Source organism: Meleagris gallopavo, chromosome 3 (genome assembly GCF_000146605.3).
Source record: "Meleagris gallopavo isolate NT-WF06-2002-E0010 breed Aviagen turkey brand Nicholas breeding stock chromosome 3, Turkey_5.1, whole genome shotgun sequence".
NCBI lineage: Eukaryota > Metazoa > Chordata > Aves > Galliformes > Phasianidae > Meleagris > Meleagris gallopavo.
This window is the reverse complement of record NC_015013.2, coordinates 45436409-45459883: the sequence shown is the minus strand read 5'-3', so window position 1 is coordinate 45459883 and position 23475 is coordinate 45436409. Positions and strand designations below refer to the sequence as shown.

Sequence of the window (23475 nt, the reverse complement as noted above, 5' to 3'; positions counted from 1 at the left end):
TTCTAGTAGCACAAGCTGGGGGGCAGGAATTGGCAGGAAATGAGAAAATTAAGTTCTATTTTGTATTTATAGTCAAGAACAAGTAACACATTAATGACTTCTTAATGAATGGGTAAGCAACTGCTGGTGTACAGTGTGCTAATGTGTTGTTAAGTATCTGCCATACATCTTTAAGAAGAACTTTGTGATAATTGATAGCCACCTTTTTCTTTTTAATCACTAATAATATAAAATTAATCCAGTCAGCAGGGAGTATAGAAGGTAATAATTTACATTAATTGATTACAAATGAAACCTTAATATTCAGTAAATGTCACAATGATAATCAGAAATAAAAATTAACCTTTTTAAACAGTATTTTTTGCAAACACTGCTATCAGTTAAGTGATGCTCTTCTACATTTCTCGTCCAAGTTATGGGTGCCCCATCCCTGCAGGCACTCAAGGCCAGGTTGGATGGGGCCCTGAGCAGCTGAGCATGGAGTGGGGCTGGATGGGCTTTGAGGTCCCTTCTAACCGAAACCATTCTGTGGTATTTTCTGTAATTCTTACTCATAGTGGGGTTTGCATTGCTTTATTTTTTTCCATTTTTAGATAAAGACGAAATTTATCCCACAGGTCTTTGGATGGAGAGGGGAGTTGGGATGGGGAGGAAGGAAAAACGGGATTACCATTTAACTGAGAAGGCATTTTGTTTGTAGCCTGAACGTCGTTTTGTTCCATACTGAAAGGTGCTGCCCTCCTTTTCCCAGCCCTGTGGTCTTCTTGGGGCTTGAGGGGCACCTGTGTGCCATGGACTGCTGAGATGCTGGCTGTGCCCAGGGCTTAACATATCCCTCCTATGGAAGGTTGTTTTTTTCCTGTTACAGAGTTTTTCCAGCTTCCTTGTTTTCCTAGGTGTGGCACACAATCTGGTAGCGTGTAGATAGTAGCCAGTGATTGATTTATTAATTAGCTATCTAATGCATAATACCAGAAGGAGTGTGATGACGCTGCAAAAGCCCATAAAGGAGATTTGCTGGGTAGTGGAGGCACTGAGTCTTTGAATTGAAAGCCATGTGCTCTGTGGAGAGAGATAGGGTCTGTCATTTTTTAATCAAAGGAAAGAAATGACTTTTGCAGGAACTCATTCTGAGCAAATGGATTGTGCCTGCATCTCACGGGCACTGATGTGATGGCAGCAGAGTCTGCAATGTGAGTGTCACCTCTCCCACTTGGTGCTTTGGGCTTGGCCATCTCTGTAAGAACAGCATGATGGTGACTTCTAGGAGAGTCGGAGAACACGTGAGAGCAAAGGTGTACACACCAATAGTCAAAAGGAAAGTCCTGGCTGGCTGACAGCCAGAGCTGGAGGGCAACAGACCCTTGGTCTGTCTGTGCTCTGGTGGGTTGGTATCCTTCTGCCAAGCATAGTTCCTTGGGACATCCAGGTGAGCCCCTCCGTGTCTGCCAGCTGCTTCGGAGTGTGTGGGACGAGGAGGAAATTGTGCCCCTTTTTGTCAACTTCTGATCTTGTTTTGGTGCTGCTTGTCTCAGGGATCTTAAGTGCTTTAAACATTAGCGTAATGTTATTAAGCTAATATACTCAAATGAATGCCCTCATCTCTCTCTTGCATAAAAGGGCTGTTGTGCTTGCTTTGTTGGCTGCAGCTGTTAGCTCTCTCGGGCAATGGCCTTTCTTACGTGGTCTGTAAGCTCAGTGTGTACTGAGGGCATTCTGCAAACTGCTGTAAAAACATGAGGGCGATGCATGGTGCTTAGCTTGTCCATTCTTTTTCTCTTCTCAGTACGATAAAATGATATGCTTTTAACTGATGAAGGGCTAATGGAGTCCAAACGCTGCTGTTTTCGAGGCCATTTATCAAATGTTTAGAGTGAAATGTCTCTTAATTCTTTGAAAATGAATATGACCAAGTTTGATTTGAAAAATTCTGCCTTTATTCAGCCATTAACTTAATTTTGAGGCTGTTGAAGCAAATATAGTTAACATGTCTGTAGAGAATAGTGAAGTTTCAGACACGTGCTCTTTAAAAGCTGCTGTAATTGGGTTTGCTTTAGATATTTCTAAACATAGGAACCACAGATTGATTTCAGGCAAATAAAGTAGAAAACATTTTTAACTTGGTTCGTATTCAGTTGTGTTTTAAAAAGTGCTTGAGTATACAAGGCAGAAAGGAAAGGGAATTTTTCACATTTAGGAATTTAGATATTTTTGTGGTGAGTTCTGCAATATTTTGTGTTTTTTATGGCTACAAATTGTAGACTCAGTTGTGATTACGTGGTAAGTTTAATTTTCATCGTAAAGGGGAGAGAGTCGCAGAGTCATTACAGTCTGAAAAGACCATTAAGGTCATCTAGTCCAACCCTCAGCCAAACATCACCGTACCCGCTACGTCAGCTCTGCTGATGCAGAGAAAAGCCAGAAAATTCTTGTAAAGAGTCCCGATTCACTTTGTTCTCTGTGTGTGCATGGTGGAGACTGCAGCCCATGCCTTTCAGGAGCTGGGGGCTGTGACACACAGAACACCAGCATTGACAGGGAGCGGTACTGAGTGTCAGCTGCTGTTCTGTAGCAATGAATCTGCTTATGAATGACTGCGGCAACTTTAAAGGTTATTATCTCATGTTTGTTTACTTTGTAAAGATAAGATTTCAGAGGAAATCGAAGGGCGCTGTCTGGAATTCTCAGTCACTGCAGTTCCATGGAGGATATCGATCGGTTCCTAGAGGTTGCAGGGGACTCATTATCTCCCTGCTCATTGTAGGCTGCTGATGAAATCTCCAATATTTAAGCACTGTGATTCTTTTATTGTTGTTTTGGCAGTTTGTCAAAATTAAATGGCTTAACCAAATCAATATGCTGTCTTGCTCGTTAACATCTGCATTCCATGTGTCCAGATTTCTTTTGTTTTGAACAGATTCGGAGTGGGGCAAGCCACAGGGATGACAAAAGAATCTTGCCCTCCAAAACTCTGAGGCTCTAAGAAAGCTTGTTGGAAAGTAAACTCTTCTCTCAGTTATATGGTCACAGACTCCACCAGCATCCATACTGACAGCATGTGTGGCTGTGGGTGAGAATCTGTCTTCGAGGGAAGATGCAGCAGTGTTGAAGACATTACTTCTTGAACTTCACCTAATTTAGAACAGTCATCTCTGTATTCTGCCATGTTGAGCAGTGAGACAGTTAGCTGTGTAGTTAGGAATAAATGAATGACTTCCTCTCGGCTGTGATGGCCTCTGTTCCTGTTGGGCAAGGAAGCTTTTCTCGCTGGCTTCAGTTGTGGTGATATGTGGCTCTAGATGTATGTTTATCATTAACTAAAATAGCACAGCTGTTGAGAAAAGGTTTGTTGCCATGCCTGTTCTGCACGCTAGGCACATTCTGTGTACATGTCAAACAAAATGCCAATTTAATAGGCTTCCTTGGAGCTTCCCAAGGAGTGATGATGAAAGTTTGGCAAGTTTACTTGCACAGCTCTGTATAAAATCTGCAGGGCCATTATCTACCAGACACTTGCAATATGCAAAATGCCAATGGTGTTTTTACATTCTTTAGAGTCTAATAAGCTACATACGTCAAAACTGTAAAGTTGAATTAACTTGTGTGTGTAAATATGGCAATATACTTCCTTTCTCTTATTTGTGTGGAACTTTTCCTGATTGTAATAACTAAAAATTAAGTAGCATTGGAAGCATTTAAATGCAGTCCATGTATTTTAGCATACCACTGGTGTATGGTGGGACGGGCAAGGACGTATGTTTTGGAAACCCCTCTGCGAAGGACTTGGAGTAGTGGGGACAGGAGGGGAGTGCTGCTGGTGCCTCTGTGGGTTCAAATCCAGCTCTTCTTGGAACTAGCAAAATCTAACATGCACATTTAGTCATCAGCTGTTCTGTTACCGAGCTCTGCAGACCTACCAAATTCGCTTAGTTCTCGTCTTACCCTGTTTGTTGCATGCCATTATCTTCAAGCACCTTTTGTTAATGACAAATGTAATCCACTCTGAGTTTGTAGATAGCTCTGTCCACATCTTCATTTGACACCTCAACAGCAGCTGTAGCAGGTTGGCAAGTTCAGATGGAAAGCTGTATGCCTGTCACACAGTAAAATGAGATGTTCGTGCTCTACTGCTGCCCATTTACCTCTGGCTTTGCTCAGCTCTCCCACCCTGAAGCCACCGTTGCACAGGAGCTGTAATCAACCACAGACCAAAACTTTTCCCTCTTCCAGGCAACTTCTGAAGTGATACAAAAGCACACTTCATGATTTTCCTTTTTACCTCCCACGGAATGACAGATTGAAGAGCTGGGACTGAGGGAAAGGGGAATAGTCCCCAAGCTGCTGGTGTCCAACACTCTCAGACATTGGTTTGGATTTTGGATGGTCCTGTGTGGATGCAGGAATTGGACTCAGTGATCCTTGTGGATCCTTTCCAGCTTGGAGTATGCAGTGATTTTTCACAGCACCCATTTTTGGCATCAGTTCTGGCTGCCAGGCCTCAGGGCAGATTTGGCTTAAGGAGGAATTGTGCGCTCTGACCTAGGTTTGAGCTATGGGGTTGGCACCCCGTCAGGCTTAAAGTGTTGCAGATCGACTGACTCTCTTTGGTGAAGTAGAGTCAGTAAAGTAAAGACTCAGGTGACTTTCCAGAGGTCAGGTGAACCCACCAATATCCAAGAAGGAAAAGAGTTGTCTGAATGCCACTTGTATGCTTTGCTTTCAGGACTGAGTTCTTGAGTTTCTCAGAAATCTCTTCCTTAACGGCAAGCCAGGAAACTTTTTCACCAGACCTGAACTGAACATGTGCGTTCCTCTTTTGGATGCCTTCCTGACTAATAGTAACCTTAAAGAGTTGATTTTTGTTGTTGAGTTTCATAGATGTGCTGCCGTCCACTTCTGTCTTATTTATTCAATCCAATTTAATATTTGAAAGGCAAAAAGTGAATTACGGAGCATGCTTTGTAGCTAGCGTATCACATTTACGCTGATGTATCTCAAGCATAAGAATTTTTTTGTAATAAATGAGGAATAACTGAGGATTGCTGAGTGCACGGGGTAGCTCATACGTTTTGCTGTGGCTTCCTGATCAGATGGGGCCCAGCAAAGTTGCACCACCAGGAAAGAAGAGCTCAGAGGGAAGGGTAAGGACTATTGCTGTTCCCAATGCCAATCTGTCATGGTTTCCACACTTGTGACCATTGCTTTCTCTGCATACAGCACTCCCCCAGCATTAGGAATTTGGTGCCTTCTCACCCTTCCTGGGCACAAAATCTCTTCCTTTCCCTGGTTCTGTTCTCCCATCCTGCTCTAGTATTACTGGAATTTCCATGCATATTGTGTATGCTTATTTAAAAAGCGGTGGTATGACTGAGGCACAATTGTCTTTCTATTCACATGGGACTGAAATCTCCGCTCCTGGTAAATTACAGCTGAAAATCAGTGAGATTGGGGCCAGGCTATAGAGCAGGAAGAATTAACATCAAATGGGTGAACAGAGCCAAGCTGGGATGGCAGTATCCCGTAAAGGCCCTGGTGTAGAGCAAGGCCTCGTTCGACCAGCTGCAGCAAGCTTGCTGCTTGGAGCAGGTAACTGCCAGGTCTGGTCCTGCTGTTGGAGCCTGAAAATATTGAGTACATGTGCTTTTAGTTCCCTGGCGGTGCTGTGTTGCAATATTGAAGCTGTTTGTTTGCTCCTTTTGCTGTTTGCTGCAAGAGCAGAGGGCTGATGTCTTAGCAGACAGAAAAGTATCTGGAGGAAATGCTGAGTGTGAGAGCCTGAGGTCAGCGTTGCTTGGGCAGCTGAAGCTGGCTGTGACAATTCTCTGCTAGCAAATCACTTTCCACTAAACACTTCAATTTCCTCACCCCTTGGTAGCCACAGGTTTTCTATAGAATACTCAAAAAGATGGAGGATCTAAGATGGCCTTTAAGAAGACCTTTCACACCCAAGAAATCTGCATTCTTTCTGTTGTCCATCCTCTTGTGCACACATTTCTATGCCATTTTTACATTAACATCAGAGATTTTCCCTTCCCACCCATACAGTTATTGCGAATTTACTGACATCCAGTTGTAGTGGCATGGGGCATATTCCTCCAGACAGGAGAAAACCTTAATTTCACTGGGAAATGAAGATCTCTTCTGCAGAAGGCTGTGATTCATCTTTTTGTGTTGTGTGAAGGAAGCTGCTGAGCTGCAGAAACTTTCCAGCATGAGCCTTCAGCTCTAAAAATGCTTTGCTGCTCTTTGATGGGGTTATTGTTGCTCTTAGTCATCACAGCCCCACAGCTCACCACACACCTCTGCCAGGCTGTGTAAGAAGTGCTGTAAGCCAGAAAGGAGAGTTTGCTTCAGCGCAGGGAAGTGGTTAGTCTTTCTTACACCTCTGACTGCAAGGTTTCATGAAGAAGCACCAATTCTTCTGAAAATGCTCTCCTTGCTTTTAAGCCTCCCCTATTAGCTTACAGAAGAGAGAAGCTACTGAAGGAGCCCAAGGTTCTTTCCTCCACTAGCCTGTGCCATCTAATGAGGAGGTGAGGGAAACAGGCTACCAGGAGCTTATGGGAGTTCTCCACTTGGTGACCTCTTCTGCCACAGGTTTTCTTCCTGCATTTTGTCTGAGGAAAGCTGAGTAAGATGATTTGTGTGCGTCTTGAGGCCTATGGGAATCCTGAGTTAAAATTTAAAAATAGAATTACTAGGAGGGCTGAGTGATCTCTCTGCAGATTAGGGTACAGAGACTGCAAGCCCCAGGTTTTTCATTTCAACTGAGGGATGCTCCTGGTAACGCATCACATTAACACTGGGCCCTGGGCTCTGGTGTCACAGACACAGCTGTGGTGTTTGTTGTCCTGCTTTCTATTATTGGTTAAGAAATGCATCTCCTCTTGAGACAGATGCTGCCTACCTGTAGAGGCCCCTGTTTGATGTTGGTAAGCCTGACATTGGAACCTTTTCAGGATTTACGTTTCGCTTCAAATTTCTCTTATTTCAGGGTTAAGCCTGAAAAGCCATCACTTTATAAGGCAGAGAGCAGACACCTGCTCCACATCTGCTCTTTCTGTTCACCTGAATTCCAAAGCTCTTGTCATGCTGTTAGTTTTCCATTTTTTGTGTTCTATGCCAAGAAGTTTGTAGGCCTCAGTTGTCATTTTAGGAGACAGGAAGATGGTAAGAAATCTTTTGTGATTACTTTACTGATGCTGTGCCTTGTGATGGTATTATTTCTACTGCAGAGCATGTTACAGCCTTGGGTGCTTGGGTGGTTTTGCCTTCTTTCCTGAACTCTCCAACCATTTTTCTCTTCTTCTGGAGCATTGAAGAGGAAGATGAGCAGTACTGTATCCTCCTAAGAATATATGTTTTAGCCACAGTGTATGAAACAGAAATGGATTTTTGTTCTTCCTTTTCTCTCTCTACTCAAAAGCCACTATGATGGCTTTAATATTAGGGAAAAAACAAAGTAACGTATTCTGGGGATTCATTGTAATTTTCTTTGCCAAACATTTATTGAAGATATCAAAGATTCAAACAAGTATCTTTGGCATCATAAATTTGTCTTTTAATTCAGCTTTAAAAAGGTCTTCGCTAGTCTCATCGCTTTGTAACCCATAACCCAGTTGAGAATGTGGTAGTATTTGCCTCTGTGGAAAGCACCTCTTTTCTGGCTTTGTGGCAGCTAGCAAAAAGTGATGCAAACTGCTGTCGTATTTTATAAATTTAATCTCTTAAGACTTCAGTTCCTCTGCAGTTGTCTCTGACTGACCCCGACCCTGGTCATCTGCTGTATATCTGGTGGGTGCTGAGTACATCTGAAGGATGTGTAACACTGAGCTGTATGCACGTGCTCTTGTTTGTGGGGTAGAATCTGGATTGTTCTGAGTTTGAGAGGGTAGATTCCCTTCAAGTAGCTGCTCTGTGTTGTGACAGTACTTTCTAAGTAGGCACAAGTTACAAAAGTTTGGGCTGATGAGCTGAATTGATGTTGATTAAATAAAACTTCACTTGTGTGTAGACCCTGATTCAGACCTGGATTTCTTTCCTATGGTGGCTATGGCTTCTGATGATTGTGGTGATCCAAACAGCTTCAAGACAAAGTATGATCTAATTGAAAAGGTGGGAGCTGTGCTGAGCAGGAGTTGTACATGCCTGTCTGTCGTACCAGAACCTGTGATAACATGAATATTCCAGGGTCAGGGAGGTGATGTTCACTGACTGTCCTGGATCTTTGAGGACGTCTTCATTGGCCATCAGAAAAATGCTTCATTCTAGTTTTTCATGGATTATTTCTGCTGTCTATAAATGAGGTACATTGTGTGAGCACCAGAGACTGCCCCAGTCTAAGCACTGAGCCTGTGTGGAACGATGTTGTCTTATTTTCCCGAATTGTGTGTTCTAATCCCTGGGTGATTTAACTCTGTAATTATATGACAAACAACTCTAGTTTTTATTTTTGTAGCAAGAGGTGGTCATTATGGAAATGAATCAAAGTACCAGGAATTGTGGTTCTTAACAGCTTCTTAAACATTAAACCTTATATAGTGTAGAGGAAAAAGTTGGGTTTGGAATCTAAAGAGCAATACCTAAGCAGTGATAAATTAAAAAGAAACACAAAACAAAACAAAAAAACAACTTAGGAAAGATATCTTGGGAGATAAGTGTAGGAAAAGTAGATGAATCACTGAGTTGATGGGATGACAAACTGTGTGTCATAGCAAATGCCTGTTCCATGGAACAAAAGAATTAACAAGGTAGTAAATATTTTAAATACATCTTATATAAGATATAGTGTTTTGTGTTAAAGAAAGGCTTATTATGATTGCCATTATGAAATTTGCATGAAGAAGAGAGGGATTTTTACCTGAACTTTGCCCAATACGTTAGTGCCACAAGAGGAGATTGATAGGAAAATAATGCATTTAATTTTGGATTAAGAGTTTGAGTCATACTTTGAAAAAAAATTGCAGTGGTGGTAGCAAATTAAGCATGCAGTTACTTATAAAGTCAAAGAGATGGGTCACTCCAAACTCTGGGGAATAATAAAGACTAAAATACTACATCATTAATTTCTGTAGTGTAAATACTCTGCGTTAAGAAGGAGCTGCATAAAATGCTTATAAAGCTCTGTAATAACTACTGAAGCCACTGGGAAAGGCTACTGTGTACTGTTGGAGCATTATTAATATATATGAAAGTATTGGTTGTTTCCAGGTGGCTGAATCTGCTAATTGGCATTAACTAAGACACTTGTCGTGATTAACAAATTCTGTGAAGGCATAAACAAACAAGCCTGATTGGTCAGGATCACTGTGTCAGAAAATGTACTTTTGCTTACTTTAACAAGTCTGCTTGGTTTTAACAGGGCCTGGTCCCAGACTTGAACCCTAGGTCTAAATTCCTCAGAAAGCGTTTCAAGTGGAATTTGGACTTCCCAGATTTGATTTTCTTTGCTAGAAACTCTTCCAGCTTTTCTGAAGTGCTGCATGTTTGTTCATGGTAAGGTAGCAACACTTCTGTGTTCAGTGTAAAATAAAATGTGTCAAAGAGCCGACTTTACTTCTCAGAGAGCTGCAAATAATGCATGCAGCTTGGGGGCAGCTCTGTGTGTGCTTAAAGCTACTGGCATGCGGCTCCCCGGTTTGAAGAGATGAAGAAGAGTATGTGCTGAGAGCTTCCAACAAGGGGAAAACAGCACCAAAAGGTACTCAGCTACCTTTTGTTGCTTCTCAGCCTTTCTGATTGAAGCAGACTGTGTGTACGAGGCCCTTTCTTGAACGAGTAATCTCTGCGACGTCCATGTAATTTAATAGTGCACTGAGAGAGCAGAGTCCTGAGGTACCCTAAGTCCTGAAAGCGCTGTGAAGAGCAGTCGTCCTGGTTGTCAGCAGCACATTTGTTGAGGGCACCCTTCCTGAGGTAGTACTGAGTGTAAAGTTCTCCTGGGCCTTGGTATCTGATGGGAACAAAGAGATGGCTGGCATTTTGTTTCAGGGAGTTAGTGTTTCATACTCCAGTCCTCTGGAACCAGTCTATAATCTAGGAATGATTGCCTTCACAAGTACGTTTAGTAAGTACAGATCCTAACCAGCATTTGTACTTTATTTTTCTTTTTTTCTTTATAGAATCAGGCAAGAATTGCTGAGGTGGTATTTGGAATTTGAAAGAGAATTTTGAATCTGGTATAGAATTTCCCTATGGAATCTGAAACCTCAGAATTTGAGTCTAATTTGTAGCCGTTACTCAGGAAAGATAGTGGTTGTCAGTGCAAATGAAGTCAGCTTTTAAAGAAACCCAGGTTTTCTATTTTTTCCTGCTTACCACAGATTTTTTTCCTGGTCCAGAGTATGCCAGTGGAATTTATGTGGTTGTAATGCTTTCTGTATTACTTCTGTGCAGCTAGTTAAGCCAGGGCTTTTTATAGCCTAATGTTGATGGTATTGCTAATGATATGTACAAACGAGGAAGCAGATGAGAGTTTTTGAAACATCAGATTAGAGTAATCACAATGTAAACATGTATTACACTGGAATAATCAAATGGGTTTCCTGGCAGATGGATTCTTCTTCTTGCTGATTGCATTAACCTTTCTACTGAACGTCGGTGGGGTGGCCGGTTGTCTGTGTCTGGACCATTCATTCACTACCTTTCACTATCCATTTCTTACATAGAAGCCAGTAGTTTGTAATGCTACTCCTTTACAGGCTGTCTTTGACCTCTTTTTCCAACAGCAGTTGGCACTATTTTTTGTATTGTCTTTTCATATAATAATACTACTTTTTTTTTTTTTCCTGCCTCATATTTATCACTTGTGCTGTAGTTGCTAGGAAATGAGGTGCGTAATACAGGCTTGCATCGTACTTGAATGTTTGCTCAGCTTTCTGTTGTATGATGTAGTCTCATATTCAGATACTAAAGAGAAGAAAATAATTCCAAGCTTTTTAACATGACCCTCCTCTCTTTGCCAAGAGAAAGGGAAAAATTTTCTGTACTCCTCAAAACGAATAGCAAATTTTCTGCCCACCAAATTCATTTTTTCTAATGTTTGCTTTTTAATCCTCGGTGAATGCCTCATTCAGAGTTTAGAGGTAGGGAAAACTTCTTGTATGCATGCTGTTAGAGATAAATTATATTCCTGCTGCTGGAAAGTAGGCATTCAGTAGCTTATTAAAAACTGCATTTTCTCTGCCGCTTAGATTTGGCTGGCTTGTTTAATAGAACACCAAAGTGAATTTTTATGCGTTGGGATTTTCTCCAGTGTTGAAGACAATTTTGTTCAATAGGATTTAAACATTTAAAAATGGGAGAAAGCTGCATTGATTAAGGTCCTGGATAAGATTTTAAGTAGAGGAACGATTAATAGTGTTCCTTATTAAAAGTAATTCATTGCTACTCATGGGCAATGTGACAGTTAATGTTACAGTGAGACCAATGAGTTAGAAAATTTTGACTCCTATATTTTTAAGCCTCAGAGCTTTGCATGACAGAAGTTTGATTATTTCATTTAGAAGTATTTTACTTAACTTAAAGAAGACACAGAAGAGTATCTCACTCATGGATTTCTAAATGCTTTTGCTAAATCTTTGGTAAGAATTTGCTTTAATGGCAGCTAAAAAAAATCTTTACTTGATACCTGCCTAATGGTGACATACATGCCGTTAATTTGATCTCAGACTGTTTTCTGTTGCACAGATGTTCACATTACAAAATCATTATTGTCTACTCGTAATCAGCACTCCTATTGGAAAAGCCAATATAGGAGTGGGGAACTAAATGGGTGCCTGAAGTCTCATCTTATTTTGGAGACAGTCTTTCCAAATGAGCAATAAAGGGCGGGCTGTGTGAGGAAATGCATCTTTGGTGCTTCTGCTATGTCTGTTCTGCAGCTGAAGGGAATACTTCAGCCTGACCGTTTATTCAGCACCAAGCCTTTATGCATGGAATAATTATTTTTAATGAATAGCACGGGGATTTAAATCCTTATGACTTGGTTATTTCTCAGATGAACTGAAAGCCTGTTTCCATAGTGAATATGAACTCATAACTTGCAAGAAGAGTTTGGAGTAATGTAGATGTGCAAACCTCTATTACGGTCAGATGAAATCTGGCCAAACTTCTCAGAAAGATTTCCTTTTGATTATGAGAAAAGAAAACTAAGCGATTTGTCCTGACTCTTGTCTGAAATTGAAATGAATGTACCCAGTGATTACCTTCAATATTAACATGTTTAGGTGCACACACGTTCTTTTTTCATATTTATAGTTATCTTTGAGTTCTCCTTTTGTTGTGTAAAGCGTAACACTCTTTGGTATACATATAAAATTCAGAAATGAGTGTGGCTTCCCCAGGTAAAAAAATCTGGTCAAGTTGAAGTTAGATAGCAAAAATCCCACTGTATGAGAGATGAATTTCGCTAAAACACAGAACACTTGAAATCTGGTGTAGGGTTAAAAAATAAACAGAAGTCAAACTCTTCATTGAAAAAGTCTCTATGCTTCTCATGTACTTCATATCTTTTTTAAAATGAAATGTATTTATTCTTCTTCAGACTAAGTCCCATCTCTTTAGACGGTATTACTAAGCTAAATCAGTGATGTTTGTAGAAATCAGTTATTCACAGTGTTCATAAGAACAATTAGTAGTGTACTAATAAACACTCCTCCAGTTTGATAACCTCTGTGCCCATTTAGATTTCCTTTGACAGGATATAATAGAGTTTCGAAACAAAGTAGTGAAAGTGTTAGCCCTAAATAGATGAGGCATACATGTTATCCCCCTGCAAGTCTCTGTGTTTTGAAAAACAAAATCCTTTCTTGTATTTAGTTTCAAAGTGGCTTGTCGACTTATGTTTTTGTTTTTAATTTGTGTTACTTTGTGACTCATAAAAAAGACCTTAAAAACCAATGCGGCCCCGCCGTCTCCATTGTTTCCTTGGTTGGTCCAAGGAAGAGCTCTCTGCTCTTGTATATAAGCAGGATTATTGAGAAACATAGTCCAGCACTTCAGCAGAAGGGTTGAAGATATCCTTTGCTGCTTGTTCTGAAGTTCTCAATTTAATCACTCCGCAAGGCACACAAAAGAAGTGTCATTGAGCAGGACCTGCCTGTTGGGCTCTGGTACTTAGTGCTACCTGTCAGAGATGTGCTTGGGGCCTGGGCATTCATTAATCCTTAGCACTATTAAGGAGGAAAGAGCTGTGGGCCATGGCGTGCCTGGCCGGCCTGGACTAGTACAGAAGTAATGGAAGGGGAGCAAATTATTTCACACTAAGCACTGGAGCAGAGAGGAGGCCCCAGCCCCCGACATCTTTGAAGAGAAGAAAGCTAACTCTAGGGAGCAGGGAGAAAGTCCTCTTGGATTTCCCCTGTTGTTTCCGTGAAAGACTAAAAAGTATTTCTCAGCACAGAGGGAGACGTAAGAAAGGCAGTTTCTTTCTGGATTGATTCTTCTGTAATTTCATAAAAGAGGTATTTATTTTGATTTTTTTAAATAGTGAAATTTCATTTCTTCCTGCTACGTGGAGTCAGCAGACTGTCTCACCAGAGAGGAAAATGAAGCAGCACGATCAAGAAACAAAGGTAGAATGGAGTGTTTTACGCAGTTATTTCAGCTTTTCTCTATTCTGGGAAGTGTAGCTCATATTGGGGATTGTCCTGTAGTTCCTTGTTGAAAGGCATTTTTCTTGGCAGTATTTTAGCAGTTGCCTGTTACAAAGCGTTGTGGCTCAGTTTTTTCTGTCCTTCCATGCCTTACATTCATCATTTATTCCATAATTTATCTGAACAGCTCTCAACAAACACTAAGAGATTGTCCACTTCAAATCTAAGTTCTATTTCTTAATTCTCATACTGCTTGAGAGCTGTCAGGAGGTAGCAGAAGACTGTTTCATCTCACCAAGTATTTTTATTTAAGCATTTTTCCTTTAGACAATTTCACATGGTCTCTACTGGATCTTTAGTAACATACAAACACACTGGTAGGTTTTGTTTTAAGTTGTTATTTGTAGTTTTACTATAATTTGGATATAGCCAGAGGCTGTAGCTCCTGTAAGAAGTACATTTTCATCTTCTTTAACATGAAGGAACTTGCTCTGCTAACTGCGTTTGTCTTAATGTTGAGAGTTTAAGCAATAATCTGAAAGCTGTCCATAGGATATTTAGCTTAGAACAACAAGGGTGTAATTCCCAAGTTATATTAAGTAGTAGCATTTTTAAAAACCAGTCAGCAGCTGGACTTAATAGACTCTGCTATTGCAGCCTTGGTTATGGCTTTCCAAACTGATAAAATTATTTGAAAGTCCTTGTTTTTATTCCCTTCTTATTTCTGCTAAGAATTGCTTAGTTGTGAACTCTAAAAGATTTATCAGTTTGTTAAAATAAGCATACCGGTGAAGAAAGATTTCTTTTTTATGTGCTGAAATTTGTTTCTGGCCTTACATTAGGAGCAAAGGAAGCCAGCAAGGCATCTTCTGCATTTCAGCTTCCTCCAAAGTCCTGTTTTTTGCAGAACATAGAGCTGTAGGAAATCCATGTCCGGCTACTTCCTGCCTTCCCAGCAGATTGCCTCTCACAGTCTGGCTGGAGTTGTTAGGCATGAAGCTAAGAACTACCCTCCCACCATATTAATTCATTTTAAAAATACTTCTGCATGATCACATAACACATATGTTACTGTTGTTCCACGTATGTTGTTTCTTATGGGAAGAATCTTAGGGGAAGCCTGAGATTTGGAGTTCAGCTCCGCATCTCGGCTGTCCAACAGACAGGAATAAGCTGAGAGATTTGAAGCGTACAAATACATATTTTACTCATACAAGGAAATGCATCAGATTTAACCTTAAATAGCAAGTGGACTCTCTCCAAATGTTTGGATAGGGTGTATGTGTTGATGGAAGAATACCGTATTGATAAACATCTGCCTTACTGTCTAAGATTTCAGAGTCATATTCTTAGTGTTTTTCTGTTATTGATGAACATTTTAGCTTTTAGGGGGGGTCATTTCTTCTAGCTGTTTTCCATGAAAACTGTGCTAATCTTCATGCTTCCAAAAGAAAGACGTGAACATGCAAATTTATAAATAATGTATAAAATGTATGTAATCTAGCTACTGCTTTTTATTAACTATTTACTACTGCGTGATTGTTTTCAGCTGCCTATCACTTTGCCTATCTGTAGCTTTTGATCTGAAGTTCTCCATGCTGGTTGTCTGCGTTTCAGTGTTTTTTATTTTGGTCAACATGGCTCCACAGTATCCAATAACAGGATTAGTAAAAAACACGTTTGGTGTTTGTGAAAAGAAATGCTCTGGTGAGTTTTTCTTGAGAAGCTCACACTCCTCCCATATTTAGAAATCTGACAGAAATTAGGGTTTTGCTTCTTAACTATTCAGTGCTGTTCTCAGTACATGCTAGTAAAACATTTCTTGCCTCGTCTAGCTTAGCCACATTGAGCCGATGTGATGAGGAAACCCCTAAGGAGGTGCATGGTTCTCCTCTCAGAGCAGGGGCTGATGTTGTTGAGCAGCATTGAAGCCATATGTACAGGAGGAAAAGCGCTATCAGACATGCATATTTCATTTCTGAAGGCATTTTTATACTTGAATATCGGGAACAAATTCCGTAAAATGCTGTGCTGGGGAGTGCTTGGAAGAAGAAGTGAATATGAACAGGTCTGAGTTTCTGGGCTGCTGGACTCGAGGAAGAGTGGGACTTGGGCTGTCTGGAATTCTGCTGTAAAACCTGTCAGTTCGATTAGCTTAATGCATGTTCCCAAACAAACAGAGAGCAACACGATCTTTTTTTAGGAGCTTGATTTGAAAATCTTAGTGATGTTCTCTGTACTGTGCCTTCAAGAGGATAATCAGAGAATGAATCATTTAATCATGCTTTTGTCAACGTGATGCGACTCCATTATTTGAGGATCTCAGAGCCTATGGATGCCACTCCATCTAGGAAGGCAGCATTTCAGGTTTTGTTTATATTTTTGTTGTGTGTGTGTGTGTGTGTGTGTGTTGTTTTTAGTAGTATTTTTGAAACGTTAAGGGAGAGTTGCTTAATTTGATGAAATCAACTAACTGTTATCTTGAGTATGCAAGAATTTGAGAAGGGATAAAGGAGAAGATTCAGCTTCATATCTCTGGAATGATCTTAGTGAGATTTTCTAGTTACATTTTTTGTAGGTTTTTGCACTTAAAAATGAGTTAATATTCTGGAAACATAATAGAGTGTATTAATTCTGTATAACTGTATGTGAGCAATCATTTATTTGCTTAGATGATTGTTTTTTAGAGTGGAGTAAGTTCTATTCAAATAACTTCTGTGAATAAATGTAAGTTTGAATAATGTTCTTCACCATTAAAAAAAATAAAATGTTATTTGCCTCTGGAGGTGCAGCAAACCTGCATGTGCATCCAGTTCTCCTTATGGGGAAAAAAAACCCAACATGTTTAATGAGCTGAGATGCAACACAGGATATATACTTTAATTAAAAAAAAAAAAAAGAGGAGAAGTGCTGCCAGCTAATGCTTGTTAAGAAATACATGACTTCAAAAATCTTCATGCTCCTGATTTGATTTAAATACTCTGCTTACAAACTTTAAAAGCTCACTCATGAGAAGAAACCTTCCTATTTGCTGTGCTGAAACAGTATTGTTTTCCTAATTTCTAGTAGCACTCGTCAAATGTTAGAGCCACCTGGTTTTGCTGAGAAAAATAGGAGCACAGTCATTGCTTGGTGGTTTCAGGGAAGACCTGGATAGGAAGAAGCTAGAGATGAGCTTAGGTGGGAAGCTGAGATGAGCTTCAGTGAAGGAGAGCAAAGAAGTGTGTTCCTGAGTGTCGCAGAGGCATGAAGCCTTTTCCCCAGGCTGAACAAACCCAGGTCACCCAACCTTTCCTCATACAGGAGATCCTCCAGGCCCTTTGTCAGCTTTGTGACCCTCCACTGGACTCCTTTGAAGAGATCCCTGTCTTTTTTGAACTGGAGAGCCCAGAACTGGACACACTAATTAGCTCTTAAAGCGTGATGGAAAAGGAAATAGGAGCAGCCATATGAAAGAGACCCCAAGAACCATCGTTGCCTTTGTCAGTGACTGAAAAAATCACATTGTCTTGTAAAGACATTTTTTGGGAAAATAAACCTGACTCCACTGAGCTGATGAAGGTGATACAGTAATAATGCTAAACTTTATAAAGCAAAGTGTTTTTTATTAATGCGCTGCAAGGCACTCAGGAGATTCTCAATTCCCAATTTAGGCTATAAAAGATAATAGAAGGGCTTATGAAGTTTCTGCACAGTGAATGATTTCATGGCAATAGCTTTCTTTGTTTTAATGATGTGAACAGAGGGCATTTGCCTGACATCTTCAGCATCCCCAAGGGGAAGGAGCCAGGTCCGGCAGTAACATTTTGCAGTTCTGCTGACATAATTCGAGTGCTTTCGTTGCAGCTGTATCATGGTGTGCTGTGCAGATTGTGAGTTTTGAAGTTAAAAGCGTCAGTAAGGAAACAAAACTGGAAGTTTACTGTCACTGTTACTCAGCTGGTTGCAGAAATAAATTCATTTGGAGGATAGCAGAGGGCTATGGTTTTACTGGGACATCCATAATCTTAACATCATTGTGCATGGACAAAAAGACTTTAGTAGCTAGTGGTGTTCATCTGAGGAGCAACTGATGGGAAGAGGTGACCTCCATCTCAGACCTGCTTTGTGCCTTTCCAAAATAATAATGAATAAACAGCAAAGAAGTTCATTTATCATCCAGCAGCAACAGAGGGAAGTCTGACTTGGAAATGTTGAAGCTGAGATACAGCTAATGTGGATTAGTTTGCATGCTGCATGTTTACTTCTTGATTTTTTATTTATTTATTTTTTTTCCATTTTTATTTTTTAGGTATTCTCCTTTGCCTCCCTTCTATTCATTTGCATGGTAAAATTGACTTACTAATCTCAGCAAAACTACCTGGAAAAATACTGTGTTGTACTGTTGTGAGGTGAATTTCCTTAGCATAAATTAGTTTCTTCTTGATGCAGAAAAATGTTTGCATTAGTGCCGTGAGGTGCTCTAAAAGAGCATGTATTGCAGGATCATTGCGTGTGCGTGTCTTCATGTAAAGACTGTCCACACAAGTGCCTACACAAATGCCCAGACGATTTTTGGAGATGCTTTATTTTGGTCTTACAGTGATGAGAGGTCCTCTCATACTGTTCGTGGGTTTTGAACAGTAAGATTTCTCAGACTATGAAAATAGTTGTGGTGGGGTTTTTTTTTTGGTTTGTTTATTTAGTATTTTGTCTGTTTTTTGAAGGAAAGATAAAATAGAGTGAGGAAACTCAATCCCTTGCTCCCTTGCAGGGCGGAGACTTCATCCAGCTGTGAGCACTGCTGGCTTCCCTATGAAATGCTTGTGCATTGCCCAACTGCCTTCATGTGTTTCAATTAAAACTTGGCATTGTCAGTTCAGATTTGTTTAAAGTGCAGTTTGGTGGTTTATATTATGCAGCTGAGTAATGGAAGGCAAAGCATATGTACGCAAAAAAGGCATCTAGTTGAAAGCTGGAATTGAACTGCATTCAGTTTTTGTTAGTACCGCTTTTAAGTTTGTGCTATTTTAATAGTTTCCCAAAGTGATAGTGTTACTGAAAGAAAAATACCCTCTGAGCTGGCATTTTTGATGTTTGCTTATGCCCACAAGGTAAATTTAGTTTGGTTATTTGTTAAAAATCCACATAGTTCTGTCTGCAGATACATATTGGATGTTTTTCCTTGCCTGTTCTGCGTGCTTTTAATAAATAATAAAAAGGCCCAAGGCTTTTTTGGGGCTTCTGTATGCAAAATAAGTTTGGAGCTTCAGTCTTCCCACAAAGTCTGAATTGTAAAATGGTTCTGTTTTGATGCATTACATGATTTAACAGGAGGAAAACCTTCAACATTTTGTTGGTTATTAAGTTTTAAAATTGTGAAGATGTACATGCTTGAAAATGACCTATCACAAATTCAAGAACGTGTAATGAATTGACATACTGTAGTTGGTTGGTTTGTTTGTTTTTATTTTTGCTAGGGAACAGATTTTATACGCTATTTCAGTTAGTTTTTCTTGCATGTTATTTAAAAATGAAGAAAAACACTAACAAAGGCAAAAGCACAAGTGGTGAGCCAGAAGGGGTGAGACAAGTCAGAAAAGTGCCTAGGTAAATCAGGACTAGGCATCCTTGTTTATGCATACAGGCTGGTGACTTCCTCCTTCAAAAGAAAAAGGGCTCTGAAGAGAACAAGCAATTCTTGCATTTTGTGATAGGGAGATCATTGTGTGCAGTCCAGCTGGGTATTGTCCCTTGTGCTTTCAGTGACCACAGCACGGCATTTCTGTTGGTCCCATTGTAGGAGAAGAGAGATTGGTCCCATTGTAAGAGAGAGCTGCATGGTGATTTCTGGGGGTGTGGGGTGTATAGAATCATGGAATCGTTAAGGTTGGAAAAGACCTCTAAAATCATCTGGTCCCACTGTCGATCAATCCACCACTACCATTCCCACTTACCTGTATCTCCCAGTACCACGTCTAACGTGTTTCTTGAACACCTCCAGGAACAGTCACGTTCCTCCTGTGATGGATATATAACCTCAGGCTGGAGATAGGAAAATTTGGTCAGTGCTGCCTGTGTAAGGGTTCACCTTTGTTTGTGGGTTCTGGGGCCACCATCCTGCCTCAGAAAGGTTTTCTTGCGTGTGGAGGATTCCTTGCATCAGCATAGGGATAAATTGCTGCATATCTGTACAGAATGTGATCATCGTATGCTGGATCAGTGTACAATCCAACCCCAAGAATTTTGCATTTAAAAGTAATGCAAAGTACAAATATTTAATGTGATAATAATTAACTTTTAACAGTGTACCAATGCACTTGGTACGTTCTGACATGCTTTAAAATCAAGGTCTCAGTTTGTTTCTTAGAAATTTAGTGGCTAACCCAGTTTCTGCTCTTGATGCATGACTGACTGGGTAGCATATGATGAACTGTGTTATATAAGATGCTCACATTGTTGATCCAAAATTCTAGATATTTAACTCTTCTGGGATCCTAGTGTTTCTTGTTTTATTTTTGTCCTCTTTTCTCTTTTTAGTATTGAAAGTGTTGATATGAAGCCCTTTTCTGCCAATGCTGTTCGCAGAAAGAACATATATATACCCATCTGCCTGCTCCTTGGGCATGGGACTGGGTTGCACTGTCAAGATTTTTAACTACATGGTATAGATTAATACAAGTGGAATTTTTTCTGTTTTCTCTTCTGTCTCCTCTAAATAGGTTTGTGTCTTGCTGTGGGATATAGTGGAATAAGAATAATCAGCATCACTGGTTCCAGCTGCCTCCTTCTCAGACAACTGCCTTTTATTTGGATGAGCTTTTTCTCATGAATGTTTTGAGAGGAGGACAGTCTCTCCCCTTTGTTGCATTTTTCCATCCCAAACATCTGGTTCTTTATTGTGCTTTATTGATAAGTCCACCCTGTTTTCTCAGCTATGGGGCTGCAATGCGGAAGACAGATGTCTCTATCAGAAAGCATTACAGTGGTACTGGAAGCTGAACTATTAAAGGCAAAAAGTCAGGATTTCATTACATTTTCCACTTGTTTAAAAAGAAGAAAAAAATATAACAAAATATTGTTATGATGAAACTGGTGGTGAGTTAGCATCTGAGAAATACAAAGCTCTAATTCCATAGCAAAGGTAGGTCATTGCTTTCTTCTGATAGGAGATTGCAATTTCTGTTTGTAACTGAATTTAATAACACTTTGTAATTATCCATAAATTACATTGCTGTTGGCCCTTCCTGAAGGAGGCTGTGTATTAATGGGCAGAGGGTTGGGTGGGAGAAGACTGACAAGTTGGCTTGGAAGACCACTCATGTAATCTTAGTATTCAGAAATAATGCTCGTGTTCTGGTTCTTAAGTGGATGTGGAACAGAAAAAAAGACCAGAGAGGTCAGAGTTCCTGAAAAGGCGGATAGTGCAGAAGTAGAACATGTGAGTAGGTTGTGCACATGTGAGAAATGGAACAGCCTCATTTTCCTTAATGCAAATATCAGTTTGTAAGCTGTTTTTTTCAAAAACTTCAGTGCGTTTTGCTTTCAGTTAATTAGTTAATGTGCTGTCAGTGTTGAATTGCTAAAACACTTCTGTGCAGATCGGATGCAATTGAAGCACTCTAACACAGTGTATCAGTGTAGCAGGAATGATTGTAAAGTATGACAAGAGTATATTAAAATACATTTGTTTCTAAAAAGTATAGATAAAAATGGTCGGATGCTTCCTAATCTGTAGCCAAAGTGAGAGAGTCAAGATGCTGTTTGCTTCCTTACATTAATACTAAACAAGAACTTCTTGGCTAGAGGGATTTCTCAGATTTAGCTGATAATAACATTAATTCCTCTTTCTTTGTACTGTTTGCTTATGTAAAAGCTTTCCATCAAGGACAAGAAAAAAATAACCTCTTTGCTTTTGTATGTTAAGTAATGAGGGATTCGAGAGACTGAACTGTGGTGTTCTCCGGAAAATGAGATTTAAGTGATCAGCAGTGGATACTGCTTCCAACTGTGTCCTCCACTTGCATCTTGTGGTATTTTTATAAGTTGTTTTCCAACAGATTTTTTAAAGAAGAACAATCTTAAAGGAGACTGTCTTGTTAGTATTGCTGGGAAATAAAATAATACTGGCCTACTACTTGATAAAAGGAGTTATTTGGGGCAGTTTTACCACACTAATAGGATTGTAATGAGTTTGCAGAATGATAGATTCACTCAAGTGCAAAATTAAATTAATCAAAATGTTGCCTTAGTTTTTCCTCTCTGATCTATTTTACTAAGAGCACTCCTGGTACCTAAGCATTTCTTAGCTCTTTAACCCACAGGTAGAAGCAGCATCCACTTTAATGATGGGATCAGAAGCCTAGAGAGATCGTAACACTTCCAAAAAAAAAAAAGAAACACGGGCAAATCTCCCAAGTCCAAGAAAAATAAGAGATGCTAAATCATTATTTTCTTCCTTTTCTCATCTCCATGCTGAAAGTTGCAGTTGTTGGAACTAAGAACTACTGAGGGAACTACTTAAGCCCGATTGACTGTGGAGTTTATAAACAAATGTATTTGAATGCTTGAGATTGTTGCACTGAGTTGAGAGCTCAGATGTAGTATAATGGTAGCTTTGCAATTTCATCTTGCTGTTGTTGCTAGATTCTGGGCAAAATTGAGATGGCTTCAGAGGGGCAGGCAGGTGTTTGAATCTCTATTGCTTCATGCAGCTCATTGTAGCTTTGTGTGAAAATCAAGACTGGTAGAATAGGGAACAGCAGGCTCCAGGATTTTTCAGTCATCTGAAATACGGTGTAGTTCTGTGGGAGAAATTCTAGATATTTCTTACGAGAAGAATCCTTCCTGAATACAAATGCAATGCTTTGTTGTTGTTGTTGGTTTTTATGGCACTGGCAGTACAGTGGATTTGCATGGTATATGATCCGCATAGGCAGTTGAAATTGGCCTCTGCCCTTTTGCACCCAGCTGTGCTGCAGGGCCGATATCCCGTCCTGCCAGGGGGAGCCGCAGTGCCCAGTGCCTGTCCCCAGCTTCCTTTAACTGAGGTGAGCTTGTCTGGAGGCCACTCTGCTTCCATTTCTTTTTGCATTTGGGCCACTGAGGCTGTAAATAAACCAGATGCATTCTTGTGGCGTGGTTTCATCTGCAGGATGCTAGAAATGGCTTTGTGTAGTGATGTGTGTGACGTGGCAGCGGGCCTTGCTCCTGTGTTCCTTCTGCTCCTGAGCAGCTGCTGCTCACAACAGATGGATTTGGATAGCACTGACTGAAACAGCCCTCCTGAAAGTTACAGAACTCTTGTCGGTGCTTCTGCAGTCAGTGAGGTGGCAGTCTGTGTGAATTAAATTGTGAAGCTCATGTTTCGTTTTCAGATTCCCATGGGTAGCTCTTCCCATAGTTCTCAGTCATGTTTTAAGGGAGAGCTGTATATATGTCTTTGTCAGTGTCTGTATGCTGCCTGACATTTTCACGTGGGAGATGCTGTCTTCAGTATTTCCTTTCCAGAACAGTCACAGTACAGATGTTTCTGCCTTGAAAAACTTAAGTGCAGCTTGGCCTAGATTCCCCCAGTCTGCTTTTTATGAACCAAACTGGTACATGTATGTGAATCTTTGACGTATATATGTATATTAGAATTCTTGGCTGTGGTGTTCAGTGGGAGGGGTTTGGCTGTGCCCCTGTTCCCTGGAGGGTGTGGTGTCCTCACCAGAGGTGCTGCTGATGGAGAGGAAGGTGCCCCAGTAGGCGCTGGTTATCTGGTGTGGGTTGGCACTGGTTTTGTGCCATAGGCCGGGAGCACTGCCTGTTGGCTGCTGTTATGTGAGGTTTGTCACTGGAGATGACAAACGTGCCCCTTCTATTATACTTAAAATCCTTTGTAAAGAAACTGGGAAGC

At 40.3% G+C, this 23475-nt stretch overlaps 1 long non-coding RNA gene across 1 annotated transcript in view; it reads left to right on the top strand.

Moving 5' to 3' along the window:
• Positions 1-23475, top strand: part of LOC100545207 — an 88483-nt gene that overhangs the window by 23354 nt on the left and 41654 nt on the right. The gene's annotated exons all lie outside the window — the stretch shown is intronic.